This window comes from Rhopalosiphum maidis, chromosome 4, assembly GCF_003676215.2.
Source record: "Rhopalosiphum maidis isolate BTI-1 chromosome 4, ASM367621v3, whole genome shotgun sequence".
Taxonomy (NCBI): domain Eukaryota; kingdom Metazoa; phylum Arthropoda; class Insecta; order Hemiptera; family Aphididae; genus Rhopalosiphum; species Rhopalosiphum maidis.
In genome coordinates this window covers 42,674,746-42,696,252 of record NC_040880.1, presented here as the reverse complement: position 1 = coordinate 42,696,252, position 21,507 = coordinate 42,674,746, and positions in this window count along the sequence as shown.

The window sequence follows — 21,507 nt, the reverse complement described above, 5'->3', positions numbered from 1 at the left end:
ATATTGACAGCGAAATTTTTAATTTATTTTCAACAACCCGCTAAACTAGTTTCGCTAACTCTCTTCACCCGTTTCTATAGGTACAATACCACTCAATATTGTAGTTAATAAAAACATATATCCACAATGACATTTGAGATGAAAATCGCGTTCGTTAAACATATATTTTAAGTACGTGTACATATACAATATGTTTAATGCTCGTGTAATCGTCATGATAGTACCTACAATAATACAATGGTATATTGTTAAACATGCGCACTGCACAAATCCCATCACTATTGAAAAACTCCTGAAACAACTCAACTACTCGTTCTTTGGTAACAATTTTGTTTTTGAAGTATTTCCTCATCGTGCATATAACATAGTTACTCTTAAAGTCTAGTCATATTATTATCGTTTAAACGCAGAAAATAAGATAAAAACATATTTAATAAACTATAGTATAGGTATACTAGGATGTTATGCCGTTACAGATATAGCGTACGTTGTAAGGGTATACAACTATAAAATTAAATTTATCCAAAATTTAAAATTATTAACCGTCAAAATAATGTGGTACGTGATTGTAGATTGTCTTAAATACTCTTAATATTTATCGAGTGGTAAGTACCTTAGGGCGGAATAAACGTTAAAGATATAAATAAAATTAAAAAAAATTACTTCATAATCTATTATTTCAAGTTTTTTAACAATTTTCTAGATTAAATACTCATTACTAAAAGTTTTACAAAACACGTTTACATTGCTATATCTAAAATTTTACAATTTACATAGGGATTTTACATAATATATATTTGTCTATTTGTTTGTACGTTTTGTTTTACATGCAGAGTATATTTTGTATCATTATTCAGTATTAACTATTTAAAAAATATTGCAAACTTGTTCGATATTTTATACTAAGGGAGGACATATTGTATATTTATTATTACTGTAGGTAGATTTTATCAGCGGTCCATAGACCACAAGTACTGTATAAACAAATAAATAAATAATAATTTAATATAGACCATATCTTCAACACAACATAAAAATGAATAAATGTTATACGACAGTCGACAATACTTATTTTAGTACGATGTACAAATAAAAAAAATAACTGTTACGTTTTTGTAGAAATAATAATTAAAAAGGGCGAAAATATGCACAATTTATAAAATATGTTGTATTTATACCTTAAAAATTAAGAACTACAATTTACCATTAGGGATTTTGACAGGTTTTCAAATACAAGCGAACGGTAGTTATCTATTGTTGTTTCTTCTCCTGACATGGTTTTCGAAACTTTGGACAGTTTTGAAACCCTTGTTTAATTTAATTACTTGTTTAAATTTATTGTAAATTATAAAGCTTATTATTTATAATTAAATTTATTGTTTAACCCGGAATTTAAAATCAAACTCCAAAGTATATCATAATTTACACAATATTAAAGTACGGCCTAATTTTAAACAGATTTTTATTTTATATTGGTGACATTTTTATAAAACAGAATTTTCAACAAATATATTTTGAAACATACTCGAAGTCCGAAATTTTCATAAAATATTATAAAAAAAAAAACAATATTATGCAGTAAAATGCAATTTTTTTATACATTTAGTATCTAGTGCCAAAATATTTCCTTTTTTTTTTTTGTATAACTTTTCATTAGTTTATTGACGAAATCACAAAATTAATCGCAACATATTCAAAAACAGTTATACATTACAAGTAATAAGAATATTTGTTATAACATGGCCATTTTTTAAGACCTAATAAATTCTTAAAAAAATGTATTTTTGTTTATATAGGTTAAGTTTTTTCCACTGAAATATCACCCTCCCTTTACTTCATATCAATACCGCACCACTGCGGATACAATGAAGTCTATAAAACAAATATTTCTAACCGAAAAATATAAGCGGGAAATGTATTTCTCCTGCAGGCTCCAGCACAGTAATAATAATATTATGATTATGACGTGGTTGTATAGACATTGCGCAATATACCGCGTGAATATCAGTGGTGTCGACCGTGGGTGGATTAGCCGACAGTGCACGCGTCCCGAAACTGGTTTGATACATCTTCGCCGCACGGGCTGTCGTAGGTTACTATGTGTATGTGTATGTACTAGAGGTAAGTACCTACTATGTAATTAAAATACCTTTGGTTGGATTTCGCGATGTGTATATACCGCGCGCACAGAAGTGTAAAGAAATATTGTTTTAAGCCACTACCTTCCGTTTATCGAATTAGATATACGACGACTGCAGCTGCGTCGCCAATGCCTATATACCATTCGTGTGCGTCATCAGCAGACGATTAAAGGGCACTGAAAACCCGTTTTAATTTGTACACATGAGTCACGTTATTAACATAATATACATATAATAATGATATAATGTGTGTCATAATAATAATAAGTATTACCTTATTGTTTTTTTTATCGCACCTGACTTTTGTTCAAATTTGTTTCGTTTACTTTCCGCGTTCGACCCTCCACGTCCGGCGTACCTATACCTGATTATCGGGTGTCTGTCTGCCACCATGCACGTCCGCAACCATGGTTAGACCGGTTGCACTTTGGTCACGACCTTGCCGGAAACAGCGACCGCAGTGTTTACAGGTACCTAACATTAATAGTAATAATAATAGATACAATCGTAGGTACCTATTATACATAATACCTATACATTACACACTACTTAACCGTATACCAATACATCATGATACTATCGTCACCTGTCCTCACGCCGGAATGATAAATGATGACAATATCATTAAAAGTATTTGGTGTTTGTATCATTCCATCATTTGCATGTTTATAGCTCAAATATAAATGCGTGAGCTTGAATATATTATATTTATTAGGTTCAGTTTATTAATTATTTATGCAAGTGTATAGGTAAATATTTTAATTTTCCAATTTTAATGTTTTTGAACCCAGGTCGCCTCGAAAACAGACTTTGTTATTAAACTTGTACCACGTGCAGCTAAAATAATAATCATTACAATAAAATTATAATCATAATACATACTTAATTAAGGTTTAGTTTTCATAATTTTTTTAGACCATTCAAAATTATTTATGTACGTAGATATAATAAGTATAATAAAAACAAATAACGTAATTAAACTTTCATTAATAGCTTTATAATTAAAAAAAATTTATGTTTCATAACATTACATTTAAATAATATATTTTAAAATCAAAAACTTTTATAAATATAGAAATTATAAATGCAATTAAAATTAAAGTAGTTTCGCAACTATTAGAATATTTATAACTAAAGATTTAAATCTAAATATCTATAGATATGCATTAAAACAGTGTGAAATATGATGTAAATATGCATCATAAATATAGAAAAATATGCTTCAATATAGGTACACTATATATATATATAATAAAAAAACGTTATGTTTTTTAAATCTAAGTTACACAAAATTTATATTTAAGTATAGGTTTATGTTGTTAGATTGTCTACGTAATTAAATAAATACAAACCTTAAGAAAATCACATTTTGTATTTTTATTAGAAAGTGTTTAGACTTTTAATCAAAAAAAAAAAAAAGACAATCAATTTAAATTAATTTAAAAAAATTAAAATAACAATAATATTAGCTTTAATTGTTGGTCCATACACAAAGTTATAAATATACAATTCTTAATATCTGATATAAATTAATAAATAACAAACACGGAGAGACAGTTAAACCAGGTTCATCCATCAAAACTGAGGTAGCAGCCATGTAATTATTTCTTTTCTGTAATTTTCTACCAAACATTATAATGTAATAATACATGTATACAAAAATTGTTTCAAGAGTTGAATATCTATCTTTATTAAATGCATACAAGTATTAATTAGTGTTATGTTTATTATTATAATAATTAACTTCTATATTACAGTCTACAGTAGACTCAGTAGAGTAGAAGAAAAGTTTATATTAATAAAAAAATAGATATTTTTTCGATTACTAAATTTTTTCCATGATAATTTCATATTAATTGTTGATTAACATAAATTCTAGTTTCATTATAAAGAGACCAAGAGGTTAGAAGTATAACGCTAATTTATTTAATTAAAGTCTATAAAATATGTAAATTATATGTTTTAGTAACAAAATCTGCTTTAATTCTTAAAATTTGCATCGATATACAAAATATTAAATTATAATCTGTATCATTAAAGTAATTTTAGTAACATTGAAACGTATAGTATAGTATTTATCATAATACTACAACTATACACGCATTAGAATATACAAGATATCAATAAGCATCAATTAATGACGTAGATAAAAAATAAAAAATAAAAAATGATAATGAGTTCAACGTATTAAAACATAATAAATATTTCATAAGGAGGAGGAAACTGCTAATACTGGCACTCTAAAATGTGCAATATTTTAGTTCAATATGTTATTGCCCGTTACTTTTTTTTATTAATAATATCTAATAAGTGATTAATAACCTTTAAGGTTAAATAAACATTTTCCAAAATGTTTAAGTTATGAAATTATGTACACTTGTACACACTCAGTATTCGAAGCACTACTACTTTTTTTGTAACACACTAATAGCCGCTAACGCTACAGCTATACTCCATAAAAAGTAGTTCGTTATCGCTACTGCTATTTTTTTTTTTTTTTAATGTAGCGCACTACTTTAATGTAAATACTCCAGATACCAGATGTTGATAAAATAATGCGAACATATTATTTGATATTGATGTATAGTATAGTGATAACTAATAACAATTAACAACTATATAATATACTCTATTTTTTTTTTTTATTATGCGCCTTTAAGTATAATATACATTATACACATCGATATGTCGACCAACGGTCATTATCATCATATTATTAATAATACATTTTATTATCTAAGTCAATCTCTACGATTTCGAGGTTTTATCCGGGATTAAATTCTAGATCATTACTTAATATCAAAAAACATATAGGTATAATATGTTAAAAAGAACAAAAAACGTATTCTATTTTTCTTTTGTTGAATTGGGTGATTATAATTCTTAAATACGAATAGAATTTTAACGAGAGGCTATATGGACCGAATTACAAAATCGACATTCGTTCGGACAAAAAAAATGTTGGCCGACCCAAATAATTGTATTGATATATATATTTTATTCATGAGACGCCGTCTCAGATTCGGGAATAGACGTGAAGATAAAAAGAAACCTCTACAGTTGGTCGTTAATTAACCGAATTTCTTGATCATTGGTTGACATCTCTTCAGCAGAGTCCGTTAGACAGAATACCGGTATTTTTATTTTGATAGCTTTTATTTTATTTTTTATTTTTTTTTGTTCTCAGTATTTTCTTCGGAGCGAAGGTGAATGGGAGAGAGAAAGAGACAATGCCGATATATAACACTGAAATGAAACAAATACACAAATCGCCGTTAAAAAATACACTACATATCCGTACAATATATGTATAACATAATGACTCGTGGTTGCGAAACACGGTGCTGTTGATGCTAACTGCTGCACGTTTGACACGGGCCTTCGACCACGGCGTCTATACAACGTTTTCCTTTCAAAACTTTCACAACCCGAAAACGGGTTTTACGTACCACCCAAAACGACGTAAGTGCTGCGAGTGCGCGCCCGTACACGGCGCACGGAAAGAGATGAAAAACGAGAGAAGAAAAAACGGACAACAAATAAAAATCGTCCGTCAATCCCCGAAGGGATTTATATTTCACACATATACAGTACAGTACGTGCACATTGGAAGGGGAAGACGTGCGCCTTTTAGAAAATGGACGACGGACACGCATATATAGTATAATGTATATCTGCTGTAGACGCCTGCGCGGGCACGATCGAGCGTAAAAAAATATTGAAAAAAAAACCCAAACCGGCTTTAGAGAACATCCCCTCGGATAGACACCATTGTGCGTTCCACCCCTCTGCGTGTATATCGTAATAAAATATTATGTATAATATGTATCGCGAGCGTTACGATTTTCGAAGACGGACCACCGCGCGCCGGTGCGCACGCCGATGGCAAAATCAGTATACATATATATATAGGTAAACATACTCGTATTATATATAACATATATGTACGTAATCATCGTGTATGCGTTATACATTATAATATTATAATCGTTGTGATTTCGGTGCGCAAGTCCCTATCGTTGTTGCGCAGTTTTTCTCACGATTAGAATATCGTATACTATTATCGTCGTGTCCGGCTAACCCTTTTTTTCGCTCTTTTCGTTGCAGCTGGTGTCTGCTGATGGTCAGTCGCGAAGATGAATCACGAGTGCGCATAATATACATACACCACCTATACATTTTTGTTATATGTATATATATATATATTATAACAATGCGATATATAATGTGTGTGTGTGTGTGTGTGTGTGTGTGTAATGCATATAATATTGTATCGAAACGTCCCAATACTGGTTTTGGTCACCTGGAACAAATACACACACATTAACATAATATTTATATATATATATATTATAATATATAAAGTAAAAGAATAATAAAAATAATCGTTATTCTTTTTACGCGCGCATCATAACGGTCTATGAGGACATTTTAATACAACTCCTCCGTGTTATCATCAACAACAAACGGTTACTGCGATCTTTTCTTTGTACAACTATGTATATTCGTACATAAGAGTATATAAAACGTATTACCTACGCGTTATTTCCAACGGACGCGATTAAGTGCGCCCACCAATTTATATATATATATATTATATTCCAACAGTTCAACGAGCAATTTAAATAGCAGTTGTATGTATACTTATATATTATATATTATGTTTTGACATGACATGCGTGCATTCTGTGATTTGTCTAAAGCGTGCACGGAATATATATCGATGCTTCCAGGGAAGAAGGTCGTAAACGACATTTTCGTAATTTTACACCAGAGCCGAAATAAAGATACAATACATTTTTCTGTCCTATTCTATAGGAATATCACTTACAAGTATAATTCGTGTATTAATCTATTAATTGATCATATTTCTAGTGTATTCTACTTACAGCTATAAAATTTACTGATAATTACGGTAGGAATTAGCTTATTAACGATAATATGGGGCTTACACCCATTATTTCTCAAGATAATCTCACAACATCATATCAACGGGTACAAGAAAAAAAAGCGTAACCGACATATTTAATACTCGTTTACGCCTGACAAAAGTCGTTTAGGCTTGATAAAAGTCGTTTATGCCCAATATAACTACACACTTGATAATTAATGGCGTTTACGCAAAATATTTAAAAATCGATAGTAATTCGTAAAAAAATCGTATCGATTCAATCGTTGGTTCTATCGATAGAGAATCGTGGCGTTTACACCAAGATTCTATTAACTCATTTTCGGCCAAAATGTTGTTTACGACCTTCTTCTTTGGAAGAGTCGATATATGTATTTATGTATGCGATTGAAATGAATTACACGTGACTTGGGTTTACAAACGAATTTTTTCAATCGATCATGTTTTTTTACTTCATCGTATATTTACATAAAACCGACAGTAGTATATTTATTGATGTATTCGATCGTTTTAGAATAATGTTTATGTTCGTATACTGAATATATTTTAATAGTACATAATATTAGTTGTTCTAAATTATTTACATTTTGTTTTATGTGCGCTGGCATAATTATAATTAGATCTAAAATCTTAAAGAGAAGGGGGGCTATACCTTGAGCCCAATATATTTTCATGCTTACATGCTCACTGCACTCCCTAAGGTTACGATATTTACAATATTTAACAATTGTATATATTACCACAAATCACGCATTTAATCAGTATAATATATATATATATATATATTATATTTCAAAGTAACACGCAATGTCGCATTTACTAATCATAATGAATATTTTTCCAAAATTGTTTCACAAAGTTAAAATAATTTGTGTACAAAAAAAAATATACATATATTTTTGGAAATCAGTAAAATTATCATAATATATATTATCATAAATACAAAAATGTTATTATATTTTTAAATCTGGGAGGTCAAATTCGTAACAGATAATCTTAGGGGCTTAGCCTCCCTAAATTGTACTACTGCAGGTAAACGCTATCTTGTTATAATAATTTCAATGTGAACTAAATTATCAATTTCAAACGTACGTCTAAATATTTTGGTGCAAATTAATGTGAAAAATATGCTTAAGTTTTATATATCAAGTCGGCGGCCATTGTGGATAATTTATGATCTGTTAAAACACATGTTATTGAATAGCTTAAGTATGAATCTATTCAACTACTTAAATATTAAAGTGAAACTCTACGAAGGAAAAACATTTAATTTTAATGAATAGGTGTGGTCGAGTAAGTTGAGTATAATTATATCACGATATTCCAAAATAATAAGATACAGTAATAATTTTGTGAAACCCAAAAATATATTATAAAAATAATAATACATAATATATACCTATATTATTTTTCTTGATTGGAGTTAAGCCGTTATTTGTATACCTACCCATATATAAGCAAAAACCCGCTTTACGAATAAATATAGATATTATATTATACTATTATATAGTGCAATTATTATTATAATATTTTATTTACAATATAAAAATCGTTAATTTCTCATAGAAAACAAAGCTAATATGTACCAGAGACATACTCATAATTTCACTATTAATGATAAGTAGGTATTTGCAATTTTATAACTTTTATATTTTTAGAGCCTGATAGAATATTTCAAAGATTTTTGGTGCGTGTATAATTGCAAATTAATATTTTAAGCTTTTTAGGAACATTAACATGGCCCGACATACAATATCTTTTATCATTTAAAATAATTCATTTGAAATTGTATTTATTTAAAAAAAATTATATTTTTCAATTCATTCCGAAAAATACGTTTATACAATCTAGACCCATTTTTATATTTTCTTTAATAAAATAGATACAATAAGTTTAATTGTTACTGTAATCATAAAAAACATGTAATTGTTTCAAGTTTCAACGTTATTAAATAATAATTAATGTAGTAGTTTAATTATCACACACATCGTTCTCAATAAAAAATAAGAATCGTTATGACTTAAGGACAACAAGTCAGTACCCAGAATAATGTGATTTATTGTATCGATCATTCGAAATGAATCTATAAATGAAATTAAATCAAACGAATCGTAAATCTGTAACTTTGACCGAAGACTACGAAATCCTATGACAAAATAATTTTATTATTTTAACTTGCTCATATCATTTTAAATTTACATTTTTCTTACACGTGTATTAAAAAAAACAAAAATATTTATAAACTATATATGTATATAATATTTTATGCGTAATTAATATGTGTTTTAATAACTCAATTAGTATTAAGCGTAGTAAAGCTATAGAATCGTTTAAACGTCTATGATTGTTTTTTTACGTAAAAATTAATGATTAGGTACTACAAAATAAATTTTATAATTTTTATTAATAATTTATTTTTCGTGTTGTATTTGAACTGTCTGCAATTAAGAAGCGGAATTTTGTTAACACCCTACTGTCACACGCTCATAATTATTAATACCGAAATAAAATAAAACAAGCTTATAAACCTATTACGTCATAGTATACTCATATCATAATATATGTGTATGCACGTGTGTGTGTGTTTTATATATTTATTCAAAAGGAACGAATAGGCAATAATTATGATTTTTTTTACTTTCGATTATTATAAATATAGTAAACATTTAAACCATATTTTATTTAAACGTATAAAATAAATTGATTTAGGAGATGACTTAATACCTAATTGGGTTTAAAATAATGTATTATTGCTTTATTTTGTTGTGTAAAAATGTGTGAAAATTATACACATTATACACAAACATAAATATAAATTATAAGTTAAACCAAAATAGTATTTCTAAGCAGATATTTGTTCAGTATATTAATTTAAACTTCATAACTTACTATTCATCACATTTTCTTATTTTATTTATCATGTTAATATATAAATTTATCTTTAATCTTTATATTATTAAAATTAAATAACTTAATTTAGTTTAGTTCTTATCGCAAATTAAAATTATTCGTACATTTTAAGTATTGAATACAATTTAAGTTTTTTTGAACTCTGGAGAAACATAAAACAATAAAATTATCTCTGACAAGTATACACCAATATTATATTATATTATGTCCTTGAGACAGTACATTTAATTTTAATTGGAAATAATTAGGTACAATAGGAATACATAACAGAAAAAAATATTTTTATTTTCAGTTTCTTTAGTGGACTGGATTCCTTAATTTAATAAAAAGACTTAAAACCAGTTTTAAACAATGTTGTACAACGGATGAGTTTATGCTTTTTTTTAATATTAAAATTAAAAAAAAAATGCATATCTTATAAATCTTTGGCCTAAATTTGTATTTATATTCTTTCTGTCTTTCTCTTGATTTTTTTAAATATGAAAACATTAGTTAAAACCTTGGTTTGTCCATAAACATCGTGACCAACGAGGACGTTATTTACACACGCCAATTTTATTTTATCATTAGTTTTACTGCAAAATAAAAGTTTAAGAAAATTATTTAAAATGTGAAATTGTAACACACTAGTTTATTAAACTGAATCTTATAAGTGTCACAACGTTGTACCAATTATACTATCTTCAATAATTAAAAAATTATGATTAATTACTGTAGAATATAAGTACTGAATGCATTATTAGAAATAAAAAAAGAAAAGTTCAATAATTTATAAAAATAAATACCAGATGTAGTATTGATAATATTTATTTTAAATAAGTTATTCGGGGATCGTGTATAATTGATCCACAAGCTTTTTATGCTGATTATGTGCAGAAAGTCAAATAATTATAACTATAGGTATATTAAAATACACAATAAAGATATTATATTCAATACCGAAGCTATATGATTTTCCTTCCACATTTTTATACTATGTTATTACTCTAATCCTAATTAACAATACAGCTAAGTGTCTATTCTATAAACTCGTATTATATATTCAGCACATATATATCTTTATACCGTATATTGAGTTGCAGGGGGTAGGATTCGATAGTTACGCATTCTTTCCACTTATTAGTTATAGAAACTGGTGTAAATACACATATGAGTTTGATCATTAAGCATTAAAGTAAATAAAAAGTTATTAAAAAAAAATACAAAACCACAACATTGTCCAACCTTTGTTCATCATTCAGAGATGTTTACCGTGACAATTCCCAAACTAGATCGGTTCATGCATTCCCAAAAATAAAAAATAAATAATCACGCCTCCCTTGAATAAATGAAACAACATTTTTTATTAGTGTCGAGTAGTATAGTGTATAAAATATCAATATTTACTTCGTGTATATCTCTCCTGTTAATGCTTGTGCCTTCCAAGAAAGGCGTACCTCACGGTTTGGGAATCATTACGATCTTAAATTTTTATTTCAACATTTTGACTAAAAAATTAAACAATAATTGATTCATTTGAAAAAAAAACAAAGCAAAATAATAAAGGCTCTCGAGAAAATTGATAAAATAAAATATACTAGTAGGAGGTACAGATAACATATTAGTCTTATTACACATAATAAACGTAAATTAATAAATGTTAAAATATGTTCAAATGTAAAAAAGTATATAAAAATGAAAATGCTACGAATCAAACCCACCTCTTAGTTTTCATTATCAAAGTCACCCCAATCTATATAGAAAAGATAAATTAAAAGTAATTTATTCATCGATGAAAGTGCTAATAATTTTACTGGGCGTGTCTAGTGATGTATTTAATAGATATATTTATAAAAAAATACATTTTAACACTGAGTATAAATTATTCTATTGACAATTAAAATCCAAGAGATCGCATGATACACATTTCCATAGTTATAACAATCTGTATAATTTATTGTGCTAAACTATCCCGACTTGATAGAACAGTCTTAGTTAAATCATTTTTGCGAATTATAGTTAACTTTATATAAAACATACCAGACTGTTAATATTTGTCGATGATATTTAACTAATTAAATTAATTAAGTATAATGATTGACTTAATTTTACTATAAAATGATTTAAACATGTTAAACTGATCGGTGAAATAATAATAGAATACCAGTGAATATAAACAAATGTATTATAATACTATCTCTTTTCTTCAAAGAAAATTACTATGTATTATTATGACTAAATTAATAATTATATTATATATACTAATTTTAAGCATTACTGAAAATATTGTTATGAGACACATAACACAAAGAATATGGTGGTAGCATATTATTAATCGTGTCACCGTTTGTATTGTTTATATACCATGCAATATACATACCTCTATTGGATTTATAAAATGGCGCCTGTTTTTAACCACTCCCTCCGTAAAAACTCATTAATTTAAACCCCTTTCGTTCATCCGTTTCTGACATGTAGCTATTATTCATTACTGTGCAGTATTACATTTATTACTCTCAGAAAATACCTAAATAGTTAGTATCTGTGTGGTACCGTACCGGTGTAGAACAATTTCCATTTTCATTTGTTTGAATTATAGGCGTGTTATAAAAAGGGTTCTTCATAACCGTGCTTTTAACTGAAATCGTGTTTAAATCCATGTAGTTGAGATAGTAAATTAATAATATACCTATGTAAATAAGTATATTATTAAACTTATAAATTTACTAACAATTAATACATCTATCCTTTTTAATTTTAATAAATGTTATGTCTATGCATATTTCATTCGTACAATCGAATGATAATCTGATAATCATGCGTCTATAACTATACTGTAGTCTCGAAATTTTAAATAAGTAAATTGACTGTGATAAGTCTAAAAAATATAATATCTTTATGCATATAATATGATAAATTGCGCAACCTAACCTTTAAAGGTAATGAAAATATTAACAAAATAAAAATATAGGTAATACTTATAATATATTGCATCGAAAATTAAAACAGGTAACGCAGGTATATCGTATATTATATTTTTTCTCCCCGTCCTGCAAGTATAACTTTTTATTTTCGGGAAAAACATAAATTATCCATTAAATTTTAATACGTTAATTAAATATTATAAAACTGGTTGCATATATTATTGTTATAACATTTTTGCTCATTTGGAAAACCTGTATAAACATATTACATTTTTAAATTTACTAGAAAGTGATTAATAATTATAATATATACAATAATTTAAATTATATTTTGCTTAGTGGCTTTTATTATATCATAGTTATTTATGGAATAATGATTATTATAAGTCTATAAAGGATACTTGTTTGTTTCATCACAATGTTTTTCCTAAAAATTTAATTTATCTAGTGAAAAAACAAGTGGTAGAAAAAATTTTTTTGACTGATAGTCAAACATTTTATACAATGACAACTTAACTAAGTGTTTTCATATTTTACTTAAACTGAGATAAATAGTTTTTGAATAATTTTTATGGGGAAAATCTATTACTACTCCTCCGCGGTCGATCATCAGTTTTAACATCATATTTTATCGTAACTGAATTACTGTAATATCACACAAATTATGATAAGCACATCACTATAATATACGTCGCGCATCCTTAACTGTTAAGGCGGGTTTCTACAAGACATAATGCTCGCGCTTACATATTTTGAATAAACAGTCCCCCAAACGTTTCACGATAGTTAAATTAAGTAACTATAGTTATATTTTTATGCCATGTTCATGAAAAATGTGTTTAAAAAGTACAACATACGGTAATCATTTACTGTGTATAACCACTCTGGTTACACAAAAGCGTATCAAGTATACCTACCAATCACCTCTTAACCGACAAAATTATTAAATAGCGATTAGTAATTACAACAATTGTCGTGATGGAACGGGAAAACAATAAACATAAACGTCAACAATTACCATCAATGACCTGAAAATAAAATTTTAAATTATATATCGTCTGTCAATCAAGTAATCAACTTTGTTATTTTACCATTTATCAAAATATTAAGCAATATTGTTTTTTTACTAAAATGTTTAGTAGAAGACAAACTATCAACATAAATTATTAAAGTTTATAATTTTGAGACACTTAACCGTCTCTAGATACTTTATCGGTCCACCGAGACGATGTATTTAAAACCAGTCTCAGCCAAACTGAGCGTATAACAACCATACTTTAGCAACATATAAAAAACTATATGTTCTCACTTATTAGTTATTATAATATATACTAATACGAATATCTAAATAGTTTTTTACTTATACATTTATATCTACATATTATTATATGTTGTATATTATATAGATAAAATTGTTGTTAAAGTAAGTTTAGCGTGTCTCCGGTAATTATAAAAATATTTTGCTCCAACGCATAGGTGAAAAATCAATCGACGTTATGCTAATGTTTTTATTAGACGATTCTCAATAGAAAACAAATTAATATGAATACTACGTCACATCGACGTCACACACTCACACACCCTAACTATACTGTCATAATTATAATATTAGGTACTCACCTTTATTGATGCAGTATCTTCGTGTACAATTTGAAGACCAAAACCTGAATTTAATCATAGACCTTATACTACTACTAAGGTCTATGAATTTAATAAAAATTATAATAACTGTTTGGAAACCCGATCGATAACAACGCGATGATGACGTATAGGATACATTAAAATAAATAATACTATATAAAAAAAAAAACCCGTTAAAATATAAAATAGTCTGGAAACACGCGATGGGGCCATGACGTGCCATACCACACACATACACGTAATTTATAAAAATGTACTATAAGTAGACATATACAGTGGCGAATTTAGGGAGGGGGTGCTTGGGAGCTGAAGCACTCACCGTTCCGCGTATTTTTATTAAAAATTACTAATAATTTAAAAAAAGTAATGTATGTTAAATTATTTAAAATTTTTATATTGCTTAATTATGTTTAAATACCAAATTATCAATTTTTTTCCCCCAAATTGTACAAAATAAGTATTTTAGGACTATTATTATTAACAAAATAGCACCCACCATAAAAAAATCCTAGATCCGCCTCTGGACATATATATTATTTGTAAAAACATAATAGGCGTAATGAAACGATTTTATTGATTTTTCATAAGACATAAACGTATATAAATCCTTTGGACGCTTATATATTATGTAGAACACGTTTTACATATTGTGTAATTCACTAAACACTGTAAACAACTATTGCGAATCACTACGGTACTTTAAACATTGTAATATTTTTAATATAAACAATAATTGTATATATTGATAATAAAAATAAGGAATGTAGCGAATAGACGAATTTAAATAATTAGACAGTATTATAGTTATTTGAGTAAATTATTAACGTTCTGTTATTCTTTAAAAATTACCCAAAAATTCGATTTTTATATTTTTATATATAGGTTGCTGGTGTTTGATAGACAAAATATATTATTCATTTAACTATTTTTATATTATTTTATTTGACCCAATTTCACTTGTGAAATAATTACAATAGTCCGCAATACACCATATATTATTTTAAATTTTTATTATTTTTATTATTATTATTATCGCTAATTATAATTTATAACTTATATTTTGCGTGAAATGTGAATGAACACGTAGTTTACGATAGTCCATCTAGGCTAGAGTAATAAGACATTATATTTTATTGCATTGCTACTCTTCGGGCTATTTTTTTTATAATCATATTATAAATTTGGTTTGGCCGACGATATTATATTAATGTCGAGCAATACATTATAAAAATATCGCGTCATCAGTCTCGTAATATTATGCATCGTTCTTAAGTTGTTCGTTATACGCGTCAATTTATAGAGCTATAAATAATCCAATTTTTTTTTAATGTCATAACCAGATTTTATAAAATAAATGTTTATTTTTTCTTTATTATTCGAGAGTATTTTAAATATTAAGATTAATATTTGGTATTGGATACATTTTTAGATTTTACTACGGTTTAAAATTATTTTTTTCTATATCCCTGTATATAGTCATGACTCATGCTAGTCAATTTTTTGATATGTCAAAATGATACTATAAAAAAATATTATTATACTGAATACTAACTAACTAACTAGCGCACCACGGATGTAATAAAATTAGGAAAGACTAATATTTGAAAAAACTTTTCTACATTTTTAAAAAAGAAATCGGGATTACAATGATAAATAAAAACATATAAATATGATGATGATGATTGACAATCATTACAGCAACATTTGTAGCTTTTTTTACTTAGATAAGTCTATAAATTAAGTACCTATTAGTATTTCTAATGTCTATGTCCTATGTGTCTATACTCTATATATAAGTATAATGTACTCATTATTATGTATTATATATAATATATTTTAAACTTATAATTTAAATTGTTTTATATTTATAAGAAGTATTACAATTAGAAACGGTAATTGTTTTTCTTTTTATATTATGTTATAAATATGTCCCCATTTTAATTATAGGTATGTAAAACCCATAAACATACACTTATTGTTAAAAAAATATTCACTGTTTGTGAGATTGAACTTAATAAACATAAACGAGCATAACAAATTAACAAGAATAATGTCAATCGCTGTTTTATTTTGTGCCGATCAATTTAAAAACAACTCGAATGGCGCTTCAAAACTTATAATCGTAAAAGAGTAAATTTCACTTAGCAAAAAAGTAATAAAAGTAAAATTTTAATAGTTGATTGGTATGCTTGTTAACTATTAATATCACGGAATAAGTCGATTCGTGTAGATATCCTTTCCTTTTTCTTAAGAATATGTAAAATATTTCTCATATATTACACAAAAAAAAAATATTTAGAAAAATCCTACGTACAAACACAGATATATTCTCTTAACTACTTTATGTTTGGTAATAGATTATTTCACTGTAATAGTAAAGCTAAAAACACGAAATTCGCGCTGTTAAACAAAAATTGACTATCTTGCCCGTGTGTCGGAGAGATTAAATTTTATATTTGTAAATTAATATACCGAGTGCTGACATTCTCTGTAAAAATAACTGTAATAAGCAGTTAAATTATTTTATGATTTATTAATAATTAATATTATATTATGAACAATACAGTAAACTTATTGTATTATGTGACAAAATATTATTAAAAAGTCAATAGTGAAATTTAGAGGGCCTCGATAATACGAGTGTATGATATAATTAAACATTAAAGCTCTGTAATAAAATACAATAACTACCCCGTGAGTACTACCAATAGAAACTCCACTACTGTATGAATAATATGATTTATTGATTTACGCATAGTGTAAAAATAACTATCAATAATATTCGTGGTTGAAACAAATAACAATAACAATAAAAATTTTAAAAATCCGAGGTATTATTAATATTATGTATTTATATTAAAGCGTGATATTTTCATTATTACCAAAATATATTTATCGATATTTGGACCAATCATAATAGTATATGACGCGAAAGTTTGTAGATATACGTTCGACGCGTAACCACACGTTGAAATAGCCCACTTCCTTTATTTATACGTATCCACCAATTATCTCGTTATGTATTGCAATAATTATATTATTATACGGTATGATATTAAGTATTAAAAAAATTGTGCTAGCCACACATTCCGATATAAACAAGCGGTTTTCATCTAATATGCAATGATTAATAATTATACCGCAAATATCAATATAATAATATATACATAGATAATTACACGTAAAATACAATATAGTATATATTATTATAGTTTATTACATAGCATACCTACCTGTTACATGATTCGGGCATAAGCGTATGATCAATTTGTACTAATTTTTCACAGGAGCACAACGACACATCATAATAAGCAGGTATAACTATCAATATTTTGCACCGAAATAATATAGCTGCAATCACTATAATATAATACATACTATACTTTACAGTACATATTATTATATTATATTCATAAAGTATTCATTATCAAAAATAAATAATGTATATGTTTAATTCTAATGATCTGTATGAGCATTTAACTATTTGACTAATATGATTGATATTACCAATATATTATTGTACATTATATGTAGAAAAATAACTATATATAGATCCAATAATCGATATCATAATAACTGGTAATTGGTATAGGTATCACTCATCTCATCATACCCTTTAAAAACTTAAATCTATTATCCTCAATATACAAAGATAAATAATTCAAAACTACATGCCTCTATACTATCGATATATTATTCCTATAAGACCATCCTTATGGTGAACCTTATATTACATTTGCAGCGTTTCTAAGGAGAAACTCAATTTTTATCAACATATAACATTGAAAGCAACTAAAAAAGTTTGAAAATTGAAAATGTCTGTAAATACTATGGATTTTAAAATTAGTAAATTAGTATAAGCGTTTTTTAAAATTGCACTGTCCCTGTGCCCACATTGATCATACTACTTTGATATTAGTCTTAATATTATTTTATACATTTATTATTATTATTTAACCATTACCTTAAAGTTTATACTGAGTGTGTAAACCCGTTTTAATAAAGAAATAAATAACCAATTTTCAAAATTTAAAAATTCAATTCAAAAATAATTGTACCTACACAATATAGTATAAAAAAAAATACTGATTTAAATTTAAAATGTATTTCAATAACTTAAACTATTAAAAATAATCATATCTTTTTAATATAATTCATATCATATAGAAAATCTACCATATTATTGGTTCATAATATTATTCAACTTTTTTAATGGAATAAACGAATACGCCATTAATAATTATATCTATGAGTTTTAAGCTACAGGTATTTTTTAAATTGTAATGGATTTGTGAAATTCGTTTAAATACCTCTAACAACTTCTTCATAATTTCTTCCTTTACGAGTTTCTATTATTTTTTTTTTTATTAGTTAATATATAATCATTAGGACAAAATACAATTATGGTAGGTATATTAGCCGCACTAATATTAATCTATAAGGTCACCTACTCTTTGAAAATCAAAAAATAGTCTATTATACTCGAATTAACATAGTAAAAAAAAATAATTTTTGTTTTTGCCCATGTGCACCTACAGTAATGCCTGTAAGCTACGGATAAAACGATAACCGGTTGAAAGCTACATAAATTACGCGTTTAGCAATTAACATATAGACCTATAAATATAAAATAAATAAATATTGTAACATTTTAAGTATGAATGTAAATATAAACAAAAAACAATTAAAACGATGATATTTTAATAAATTTAATTTTAATTATTACATTAATTCTTCATTCTTTATGTATGCAATATACATAAATATCATATTATAACATATTATTATGATAGTTGTAAACAATTTAAACAATATTTTTGTTTTCAAATTTCAAGTATCATAATCTAATAAAGTTTCATATTATAATCTTTTAATAACTTTTTTTACATTTTTTATTTATGTTAGTTTTATTATGAATTGTTCATTATTTTATTTATTTATTCATATATATCAGCTACCTAAATAAAAACGAAAAAACCTAAGGAAGATGCTTTACTGTTTAGTAGGTTTCAAGTTCATTGTAGAGTGACTTACGCTGTAATAAATCTATTCAATTTAAATTGAATGATAAATCGCTTGTATGTCTATTTCTATAATATACTAAAAGTCATTGTATAAGTAGCTTAAAATTTCTTAACGAAGTCACAACTCAGATATGATTTATACCTATTTGAATAAAGAAAAGTGGAAAACTCATGAAAAATATTTAGGTGTTATATTAGTTGCTCAAATAGCAAAAAAATATTTATGTTTATCAGCAATATTGGTTAGTTCAGAATGTTTTTTTTCCACATCTGGAAATGTCGTTATACCTAATAAGAGGGGCTGTTCAGCAATAGAAAATATTAACATATTAGTATTTTTGTTTCAAAATCTTAAAGTCTTATAAGTATGAAAAAATATTTCTTAGATATATATATTTATTTATTGTTGTTATATTTTGTATTGTTTTGTTTAAAATGTATTATTTTATTACTTATTGTATTTAAATAATTATTGTACACGTATAAATTATATTAAAAATATAAAGTTTTAATGATAAAAACTTGAAATACTAAATATTATCGGTACATGGACTTTAATGTTAATTTATTTGTGTGTTATGTTTTCATGGAATTAACACTGTTTTCAAAAACACGTGTATCCGCATAAATAAACACACGTGAAATAGAGACCTCCAAATTAAGTACATCATTGCATGTGTTAACCTATATATGATAATTATATATAAATATATATATATATATATATATATAATTTTAGTTTACAATTATGTTAATAAATAAAGTTGAAATATATTCTTTTACTTTTTTAATATCAATTTGATAACTATTTATAGCCTTATAGGTACAAATATATAAAAATGTAGTTGTTACACAATTATATAACTTAACATATAATATATTACAGAATACTCATTTTGATATGATTTTAATTAATTTCAATATATTTATTTCAAAGTGAAATTTCAATTTCGAATTTCGATTAACAAAAAAACATGACGTTTAGGTATTCTTGCAGTATATTATAATTTTAATCCAAATTGTTTTTTCATCCTACTTAATTAATAAATATATTTTAACACTAGGTACTTTTGGTTAGTTATTTTTATATTAAGTACATAACTATAATTACATTTTTTAATTAATATCCTAATCTTTTTTCTTTAATAATTTATAAATTAAACTAATAACTAGTAATCTTATAAAAATAATACATGATATATAATATATGTTTACCATTTTTATTTAATTTACAATCGGTGCAAATATGTAAGATCACTAAGATCAAACCTGTTAATGCATGAAGTGAACTAAAAAAATCAAAATACATTATTAGGAATCAACTGAATTGAATTTTCTCTTCAATATAACATTAGGGAAAAAACGAAACATAGCCAATTGAATTATCACGCAATCCTCAAGATTTCTGTCATTTATCATCAAAATAAGAATCAAAATGATTTTGTGTAATTTTGTGCATTTATTTAAATACATTATTATACAATATTATTTTTAACTTTATTACCAAACATTTTTTCTCTCTTTATTTTAGTGTTTTAAATTAAATTTAAAAGTACATTGTAAAAATGTTAAGTTATGTTTAAACAATTTTAACATAAACAATTAAACAATTTAAACAATTTTATATAATTAATATACATTATGAATAATTTTTTTTTAGATTATTAATTAATAACTGGAATTCATTATAGTACTTATTTAAAATTTAAAACCTTCCAAAATCAATAAAGACATATTTATGTACGAGTAATAATAATAATAATAATAATAATTTAAGAAGATTGAAGCGTATAACGAGCTTCTTAATTCAGAAATATTTTAAACTATATTCAGTTAAGTTAGAGCAGTGACTCTTAACCGGTGTTCCGTGTACTTGGAACAAGTGTTCCGCCAAAATCTTAAAATCACTAAGAAAAATATTAAAAAATGTATATATCTGCTGTTGCATTTTACGGCTGTGTTCCGCGAAAATCTAATAA